We start from the raw sequence: 10,839 nt of genomic DNA, 5'->3' as shown, positions 1-10,839 counted from the left end.
ACACATGTACTGTATATCGTTTCTATATCATAGAGAAAAAGCCTGTTATATATATATATATATATATATATATATATACATATATATATATATATATATATATATATATATATATATATATATATATATATATATAATATACAGAATTTTCTGTTTGCCTTTTTGTAATGATAATGATAGGGTAATATGGAAGTCTACGAAAGGGGTTACAAACATGAATTATTGTCAATTAATACCAGATTAAAAGAAAATTGTCCTATTTCTGCAAATCTATCACCCTATATTCAATTCCGGTAGGACTATTAACGAGGGAAATGTCAGTTGTCAGAAAGTCGGTTGTCAGTCGTGGTACCCTCACTCTCGTTGATTCAGACGATCTCACAGACTGCACGCCGTAATAGAGGTTCATTGAACGGTGTGAACAGAGTGCCAGTCGAATTTCTCCAAATTTCTCTTCCTTAGTTAGGATAGGTCTTAACACAGCGTGATTTTACTTCGCAAGTATTTATTGTTAATTTCTGCCTTCTCGTTTTACGCAATCCTTTACATACACGTTATCTCACGCCGGTTCAAATATTACGAATAAAAAGTTAAAAATTTTGTGACAGTGTTTAAATTTTGTGACAGTGTTTAAATTAAAATTTTCAATACAAAGGTTTCTTATTCAGTGTATTGAAATGGGAGATCAATAGGAAAAGCAAAAATGAAAAATATAGACATTTTGACTGTGAATATAGTGAAAAGACTGCCATTTTGCAATTTTATTGCAAGAAAAAAGGAATAATAGAAAAAAACTAGTCTAGTTGTGGTGTTGTTCGCTTAAAAGGAACCCTTGTCAACCGTTTGCAAAGGCTTTCAATATATAGCCAACAATGACAGTGGGTCCTCGACCAATTCTGCAATTGCATTTCAATCTGTTTTCAACAAAGCAACTGACCGTCAAGATTTACTTACACTCTCGTGGGATATATCGAGTGTTCCGCTCTCTAACTGGAATTGGCTGTTGGTGTATTTCTCATGTTTTGTACTAGTTCATTTACATTAAAATCTTTTTGTGTTCTTAGAAAAGTATTGTCATAGCTGTAATTTATATGTATTGCTAGTCGATACAATCTGTTTTGTAGTTATCAGTTAGTGATATAGAAAATAATTTAGATACTTTATTCCTCCCCCTGTCCCAGATGCCTTTTTCTAGGTATATATGTATATATATATATATATATATATATATATACATATATATATATATATACATATATATATATGTGTGTGTATATATATATATATACATATATATATGTATATACATATATGTTTATATGGGTATATATGATATATGTATTATATATATATATATATATATATATATATAGGCCTATATATATATTTATATATACCCGTTTAAGATTCCTATGCCGAATTTACGTGTATACAGTGATTGAGCGTCGTTATATTTCCGTCGTTTCAACAGTAGATAGTAAAAGGAGAAATTTATCTAGAAAGTAGGGGTGATTTTATTATTATTATTACTTGCTAATCTACAACCCTAGTTGGAAAAGCAGGATGCTATAAGACCTGGGGCTCCAACAATGAAAATAGCCCAGTGAGGAAAGGAAACAAGGAAGTAAGAGAAGTAATTAATTATTAGAGTAAGATATTTTAAGAACAGTAACAACATTAAAATAAATATTTCATATAAAAACTAAAAAAGTTTAACAAGATAAGAGGAAGAGAAATGAAATAGAGCAGTGTGACCCAATGTACCTTCAAGCAAGAGAACTCTAACCCAAGACAGTGGAAAGCCATGGTGTAGAGGCTAGACTAGACTAGACTAGACTAGACTAGAGAACAATGGTTTGAGTCCTCCTAAAAGAGCTACTTACCATGGGTAAAAACTCTCTTCTACTCTTACCAAGAGGAAAGTAGCCACTGTACAATTACAGTGCAGTAGTTAACCCCTTGAGAGAAGAATTGTTCGTAATCTCATTGTTATCAGGTGTATACGGACAGAGGAGAATATGTGAAGAATAAGCCAGACTATTTGGTGTGTGTGTAGGCAATGGGAAAATGAACCGTAACCATAGAGAGAATGATCAAATATAGTACCGTCTGGCCAGTCAAAGGGCCCAATAACTCTAGCGTTAGTATCTCAACGGGTGGCTGGTGCCCTGGCCAACCTACTACCTGCAGAAAGAAAGTAGTAGGACGTTCCACTGTGTACTTGCACTAAGATGCATTTTCTTTAAAATGTACTCCAAGGTACGTTGAAATTGATTTAGTAGTTTTGTGTTATGTTCACAAACAAAAAAATAGCTTAACAAAATATTCGTTATTTACTTAACATTGCATTTTTTTTTTCAAATTACTGCTGTTTACTTGTTCTTTGATTTACTTTATCCAAAATTATATAAATTTAGATTCATTTTTAGTTCATACCCAACAGGACTACCAACTTTGGTCAAAATTGGTTCTGTAGTTTTTTGTTAAAGTTACTTGCAAGCAAGCAGCCAGAGAGGAGTGAATACATTTTTATTTTGTCGAAGGCTACCTGCCAAAGTAGGAATATTAAGGTTACAGTGTGTAATTATCTTACAGATACTGTATACTGAATTTGAATTTTGTGTGCTACTATATTAATAACATTTTTTTTTTTATAAAAAAAAGGTAAAGGAAAATATGTAGATGAAATAGATGCTTCCAATACCGCCCATACTAAACATACTAAGAACGTTGTTATAAATCTTTCTACTTAACAACTGTTAAAAAGAAAGAAGATACGTAGATACACCTTGGTTAACCAAGGTTAGATATACTATTATCATTACAACCCAGAGAGCTATGTATTATTCATAACATGAATTCATCTCGATTTTGAGATATTGCATTATTATATGCTAGTGAGAATGTTATAAACCCCCGAAGACCTAATGCCTCATGTACGCAAAGAAGCATGACCGGAGTTTGTTGAGTGGAATATATATGCAACCCGTCATATCATGATTCTTAGATTACTTTCCTTTTTCTTGTGGCACGGGTTCATCTTTGACGATTGGGTTGATAAGAGAGACATTGTTTATATATTTTAATATCGATATATCTTTCTTATAGATCAAAATCAAATATTCATTATAATCCTATTATCGAAAAATATATATCTATTGGATGATAATTTCGTGTAAATTTTTTTTTCATTGAAAAATTTAAATTACCTGATTATTCTCATAAAAATTCTTACTCTGGCTGAAATCTGACTGCAGAACAAACTAAGGATGAAACTAGTTTGAATAAAACATGAGTATGCTAATTTCAAAAGAGAGCAAATATTCCATATGAAGAGGAATTTTCATAATTAAGTAGTCGAAAGTTGATATACCACTCTAAAATAGATTACTTGGTTCAAATGGAAAGTAATATATATACTAGTATATCAAGAATTTTATCACAAATTAATAATGCTCATCTAACATTAAAATATAATCAACTTGAAATAGAAGGTCTATATACTATAGGTATAAAACTTTCATGTAACGTGTTAAACGCAGTTAATTAAACAATATTGCAACCGACAACTACAAAAAAGTGTAACCCTACATCCGAAATTCAAATTGATATCATCCAAAATTATTCTCAATCCAAAAGCAATCAGTAAATGTGTGCTTTCCTTCTGTATGATATGATAATATTCAAATGAGAGAGAGAGAGAGAGAGAGAGAGAGAGAGAGAGAGAGAGAGGAGAGAGAGAGAGAGAGAGAGAGAGAGAGAGAGATTTATGAGTTCAAAAATTTATTTCTAAAAAACGATTCTTACTGGCAAGACCGTTAGTTGTAAACGTGGCATGTTAACATCCAGTGGCGTAATTAAAAAAAAAGCATTCAAGGGAGGGAGAGAGAGAGAGAGAGAGAGAGAGAGAGAGAGAGAGAGAGAGAGAGAGAGAGAGAGAGAGAGAGATTACAAGTTCCAAAATTTAAATATTTTAAAAGGGCTTCTCACCGGCAAGACCATTAATTGTAAAGATGACGTGCTAACATCTAGCTCCGTCATCTTAGGAATAAAGGCATTTCAAGAAGAGAGAGAGAGAGAGAGAGAGAGAGAGAGAGAGAGAGAGAGAGAGAGAGAGAGAGAGAGAGAGAGAGAGAGAGAGACTTACAAATTCCAAAATTTAGTTACTTTAAAAGCGGTTCTTGCTGGCAAGGCCAGTATTTGAAAAGATTGCCTTTTAACATCTAGCGACGTTTTCTAACGAATAAAGGCATTGCAGTAAGAGAGAGAGAGAGAGAGAGAGAGAGAGAGAGAGAGAGAGAGAGAGAGAGAGGAGAGAGAGGAGAGAGAGAGAGAGAGAGAGAGATTTACAAGTTCCAAAATTTAGATATTTTAAAAGCGCTTCTCGCCGGCAAGACCATTAATTGTAAAGATGGCGTGTTAACATCTACCTCCGTCATCTTAGAAATAAAGCAGAGAGAGAGAGAGAGAGAGAGAGAGAGAGAGAGAGAGAGAGAGAGAGAGAGAGAGAGAGAGGAGAGAGACTTACAAATTCCAAAATTTAGTTACTTTAAAAGCGGTTCTTACTGGCAAGACCAGTATTTGAAAAGATTGCCTTTTAACATCTAGCGACATTTTCTAATGAATAAAGGCATTGCAGTAAGAGAGAGAGAGAGAGAGAGAGAGAGAGAGAGAGAGAGAGAGAGAGAGAGAGAGAGAGAGAGAGAAAGAGAGAGAGAGAGAGAGAGAGAGATTCATTAGTTCCAAAATTTAGTTTTTTCTCTTTTTGAAGTGGTTCTCACCGGCAATACCATCAATTGTAAACATGGCATGTTAACATCTAGCGGCTCTTTCTAACGAATAAAGACATTTAAAGTAAAAGAGAGAGAGAGAGAGAGAGAGAGAGAGAGAGAGAGAGAGAGAGAGAGAGAGAGAGAGAGAGAGAGAGATTTACGAGCTCAGAAATTTTGTTTTATTGAAGCAGTATTCACTGACAAGACAATTAATTGTAAATATGGCTTGTTAACATGTAGTGGCGAATTCTAACAAATAAAGGCATTTTAAGAAGAAGAAGAAGAAGAAGAAGAAGAAGAGAGAGAGAGAGAGAGGAGAGAGAGAGAGAGAGAGAGAGAGAGAGAGAGAGAGAGGAGAGAGAGAGAGAGAGAGTGTTATAGATTTTTATGTTCAAAATTTATTCTTAAAAGGGGTTCGCATAGTCAATACCATTAATTTTAAAGATGTCGCATCTAGTGGCATCTTCTAACAAGTAAAGACATTTCAAAAAAAGATCTCTGCTCAGACTACCTTTAGCAGCATTACTCTCCAACAACAAACTGTAATGAATACAGCATTAATCAAGGCCAATCTTAGTGAAGCAGTTGGACCAGGAACTTTCAATCAATGGCCTACGCTTTCTACAAAGCAAATGGTCTTCCTCTAGTTAAAATCCCCACAGAGGCCATCAATTCACCCCAAAAAGTTTCAGCAATGCAAAAAAAACTGGCAACCTATATGATAACAGCCCTCAACAAACTGTGACAGTGGAGGAGGTTATGAAAACAGATGAGATCAATAGGAAAAGGATTCTGAGTGACTCAGATTCTGATATCTCAGAGCCTGAAAATTCTGCAAAAAAAAAACAGCTACAAACCTTCCACCTCAACATCCGTACCTGCAGACATTGAACTGCAAGGAGCCACTGCTCTCCCTACCCTTCCTGCCATGAATCAGTCTAATAAATCAAAAGTTGGATTAAAACTATACACTTCTATTAATTCGGCAACTCATGATACCCATCAAGATGTATAAAAGAAATAATACATTTAAATATTTATTCACAGAGAGGATTCGACAATAATACAGTCGTCCAACTCATAAATGTTGGTTCAATCGAACTAGATAAATACAGTTCTAGGATCGCTCGGATTAATGCTGACAAATTCAGGAGGCTTAAGTCAGGATTTTATGACTTAACTAAAGGACAGTTACCATAATGGATACACTCACAGTAATTCAACATAACGTTTTAAAGTGGACATTCCTTCGAAGTAAGGAACTTATTAATATCTACTACTCTCTCTCCCCTCACCTCATACTTATCAACTCAATATTGATTGATAATACCTCCCGTATCAAGATTTGGAACTACAATGTTTTCCAGTGTAACACCTTTGGCGAGCAAAGCGCTGGATTAGCAATAACAGTTTGATGGGATGTTTCAATTAAGTTAATAAGATGGTGTCAATCATGATTTGATTGCTGTAGAACTACAAGTAATCTACCTCTAAGAAAACCCAGCATTCCCACAGCAGGATATATCATTAATGAGACGCAACATCCCAGTCTATCTTCTAGCTGATCTAAACGCAGCTTACACAGCCTTTGGTCATAATAGAGTAAATCCTATAGGCACATTAATCCACGGTCTAATGACTAGGAACATCATCAAGTTTCTAGGACCAGATTTTGATACATATTTTAACAGAAGAACCTCTAGTAAGCCTTATATTCTTCTTTCTAATAGATTTCTTATTTTCAATTATTCAATCACTCAAGGCCCCTTAACCACATCAGATCATATTCCTCTTATTGTAAAACTTACTCTCAGACCCATATTGGTAGTCACTAATCCAACAATCGATATCAACAATGCGAACTTGGAAGGTTTTAAGGACACACTCAATGACTCTTTGTCTAGTTACGACGACCCTGATAACATTTTAGGAGGATTAATCCTATATAGATGAAAAAAATAACTTTTTGGTATGGGAGGATCAAGGAAGCCCCCAGAACTCCATATCCCCTTCAAAACCCACAGGATCTTACTGTACACCAAAGAATCAGATTCTCTTAAACTACTACAGATTCGTTATAAACAAGCCCTAGATTTAATTAATATCCAAGGTCCAACACATCAACTTTTAGATTACATCCATACTATACAAGAACGGATCAAAATAGAATCTACTGAACTCATTAATTCAACCAGGGATGCTCTTTTAATAAATGTGAAGGCTTTCTATAAAGACCCTGAACAATTTTGGAAAATGATCAGAAAACTTTTAGGTTCAGCTTTTCAACCCATAGCCTACATCATCCATAACAATGAGAAAATCTATTCACCCAAAGATCAGGAGGTGACTTTCAGGGACTTCTGGGACAAATATCTTTAAAATAAACCCAATAGAAAATCTAAGGTTTGACCAACAACACGATCTGCATGTCACAGAGACAATCCGAGAACATACTGATTGTATAATTCCTTATGATATAATTCCTTATGATATAGTAGATCCTGTAGGCTTGACGAAGATGACCCATTTTTAAAATCAATCCAACTCTAATATATTATCAAAGTAATTAAAAGTTTTAAAAACAAAGCTCCAGGCCACTCTTAAGTCAATAAAATTATCCTTAAAATCTACCGAATTCAATGATCGCATTTCTTTGTAACATCTTCGATGAAAATATGAGTATGGGCTACTGGCCAGTATATTTCGTAAGAGTTTTACTTCCTTTCATTGGAAGAAGGGCAAAGATCTCTCCTCAGTCTCTAACTACAGACCAATATCCCTATTAGAGACGCTTGGTAAGATTCTTGAAAAAATCATAAAAGAAAGAGTTGACGATTTCCTTGACGGCAGTTTACATATAAACAAAAACAACAATCAATATGGATTTACCAAAGGCAGAAGGGACCCAATTTGCATTAGCTCAACTTTATGAAATCATTGCAGTCAAGTTAGGTCTTGGATGTAGCTGTAACCTAATTTCTAGAGATGCCAGCTGAGCTTTTGAATAAGGTATGTCCTGAAGGTCTAAAATACAATTTGTTGGAAGCTCAATTAGGCTACCAGATTTAGCAACCAGGTTGTTATGCAACTTTCTTGACAACCGAGTTGCCATGATCAAAATAAAAGAGTATATAGGACCAGAGTTTCCATTGCTATCTGGAGTTCCTCAGGGTAGTGTTTTCTCCCCTTCCCTTTATAACTTTTACATCAAAGTTACCCCTCCTCCTATTCAAGGTTGCCTGCAAATCATGTTTTCAGACGACCACACCCAAGTAATAACTTACCCTAATAGAAATAAACCAATGCTACAGAGAAAGACTGTCAGGGAAGTACAAAAAGATAATAACTATGAAAAGAAATGGAAAATAACCACATATATCAATAAATTTCAGCTCCACTCCATTTCTGTTCACAATCCCGGATAGATTATAATAGATAACGTTGGAATTCCATTTAAACAGAAGGTACAAATACTTAGGTGTAACTTTAAACAACATACCATCCTTCCTCATGTTAAGGCGAGAATACTGCTTCCAGGTTGACTCGATTATAAAAAAGGTTTCAAAATCTGTCAACAAAAACACAACCTCGTTTATATAAATCATAAGTGAGACCTCAATTAGAATACCCAACTATAATATTTGGAGAACTCAGCAAAACTTCATTAAGTAAAATGCAGGGAATTCAAAAACAAGGCTTTGAGGAGAGATTACAAAGAGAGTCCCCCCTATTACAATAAAATCGAAGAATTACATCAGCATTCTAAGTTGGAACCTCTCAATGTCAGGTTCCACAGGCTTGGCCAGAAAACCTGGAACAAACTTGCTTCTGACGATGACGACCTATGCACCCTCACTAGAATTCCCACTATCGAGCATAATCGTAATCATAATTGGTGAAGAAGACTGGAGTCTAAGGTCAATTGTGATCCTCCCAGGCCCAGATAAATAACATGTGATTAAAAAAAATCCTTAAATATTATCATTTCAACAGTTAAGTTAATATTTCATTAAAAACATCATAAATTTTCAGCCATCATAGCTTTCTATAACCATCAAAATAGGGTACAGATGGACGTACTCCTGCAACAGGGCTAGATGTTGCGTAAACCAAAAAACTCTTCCTCTCCCTGCCTGTCTTTTTTTTCTCTACCTTTGTCGCCTGCACTTTCCGATGACTAGTAATCTTACCTAACATCGCAAGAGGGTCTGCTCCTCTCTTTTATTCTTCTCCTGTACTTCCCTTTCTCCCGTTTCCTTATTCCTTCCCATCCTTAATACCTGCCTCCGTGATATAAGCTGGATTGTATCCGGGGGTATTCTTCCTCTCCACATATTTCCCACTTCCCTATCCTTATTCTGAGCTAATAAAAAAGTCAGTTCACGGATACTTTTCATTACATGCCTTCACAACTGTTGAGCTCCTGGATTGGACAGTAACTTTGCAGTTTTGGTTACGCTATAACGGACTCCCTACGGCTGTGTTACCTTCAGAAAACCTTTAACGGAACCATACGATGCCTTAATTGGGTTTTCTGAAAGTTCCTCTCCTGGATCAACATCGAATAATGCCATTAACGGACTCAATACAGCACAAAACTGTTGCATTCTGCCATTTTCCCCTGAGTTGTTTAGCCTTGCCATTTACATATCTTCTACCACACAGGAACCCGACACCATTAACGGACTAACGACGGCGCTTATTGCGTTTTGGTGTGAGACAGCAAAATAAGCACTGTGAAATTCGTTAGTCGACACACGGAATCCGGTGGTGGGGCCCTCAACCGAGGCGCCGCTTCGGGTACATTCACGTCGACATCGTGGGACCCCTCCCATAGTCCAGAGACGCAAGTTACCTCCCTACGATCATAGAACGATCCACCTGGTGGCCAGAGGCTACCCTCATGATGGAGGCCACAACCAACTTCTGCACAGAAGCCCTCCTGTCGAGTTGGATCAGCCATTTTGGAGTTAAAGACGACATTGCGACCGACCGCGGCCCGGTGTTTCCTATCCGAGCGGTGGGCCTCCCTGTCCCTTCTACTGGGAACTTCCCTTCATAGCACAACGGCGTGCAACCCTGGGGCCAATAGCATGGTAGAGAGGGTCCATATTTCACTGAAAGCCTCCATCGTGGCCCGCTGCAACGATAAAAACTGGAAAATACAACTACCATGGGTCTTCCTCAGCCTTCAGACCGCCCCCAGACCGAACGGTGAGGTCTCTTCTGCGAGAAATGTGTATGGAGAGACACTGGCCGTACCTGGGTAGATCTTCCTAACAAACAACACCAACCAGGACACACTGATCATGAGACTTTCGTGAGGTCGCATGGAAATTCACGCTGTGTCACTGGACCTTCACCAACAGCACCAAGTGTTTCAAACCAAAGGGCCTGGACACCTGCTGCTACGTCTTCATCAGGAATGATGTACATCGACCCTCCCCAGATGTGGCCATACCGGGATCCATACAGCGCTGTGAAGACCGCCCCCAAGGCATACTGCCTCATGATCTACGGCCAAGAAGACTCGGTCACCATGGACAGGCTGAAACCTGCATTCCTGACGGTGGACGACGACGACACCGTAAATTCCGGAAAGTGGTGTACCTGAGTGCCGCCCCAAAACAAGCCTCCTCCCACTCGGTGCAACCAGACCCGACGACAGATAGTCAAACCCCCGGGAACCCCGTCCGGGGAGTCATCCTGTCAGACGACACATCAGAGGTACCATATCAGCCTCCGACAAACTGCCCCTGTATGCAGATCTCAAGAACCCTGGGGTGTCTTCGCCCTCGAAGATACCAAGATATAAATGCCATGCTGTCAACAATAATTATTGTAAAATAATCCTTTTCTGTGGCAGGGAGTACTTGTAAAGACATCATTCTGTTGGATTTCGGTTCACCGAATCCGAGATTTATGCTTCTCCTTTCTCAACCACACTTGTTACGGCCTATTTGTGTATACCAATGTATGTAGATTTTTCTGGCCTTTCAGCCGATGTATATATCATGCCATTTCATGTATTTGATGTTCCACACATTGTATATAAAGTTTCCTAAGA

Source organism: Palaemon carinicauda, chromosome 4 (assembly GCF_036898095.1).
Source record: "Palaemon carinicauda isolate YSFRI2023 chromosome 4, ASM3689809v2, whole genome shotgun sequence".
NCBI classification, from domain to species: domain Eukaryota; kingdom Metazoa; phylum Arthropoda; class Malacostraca; order Decapoda; family Palaemonidae; genus Palaemon; species Palaemon carinicauda.
This window is presented reverse-complemented; position numbering follows the sequence as displayed.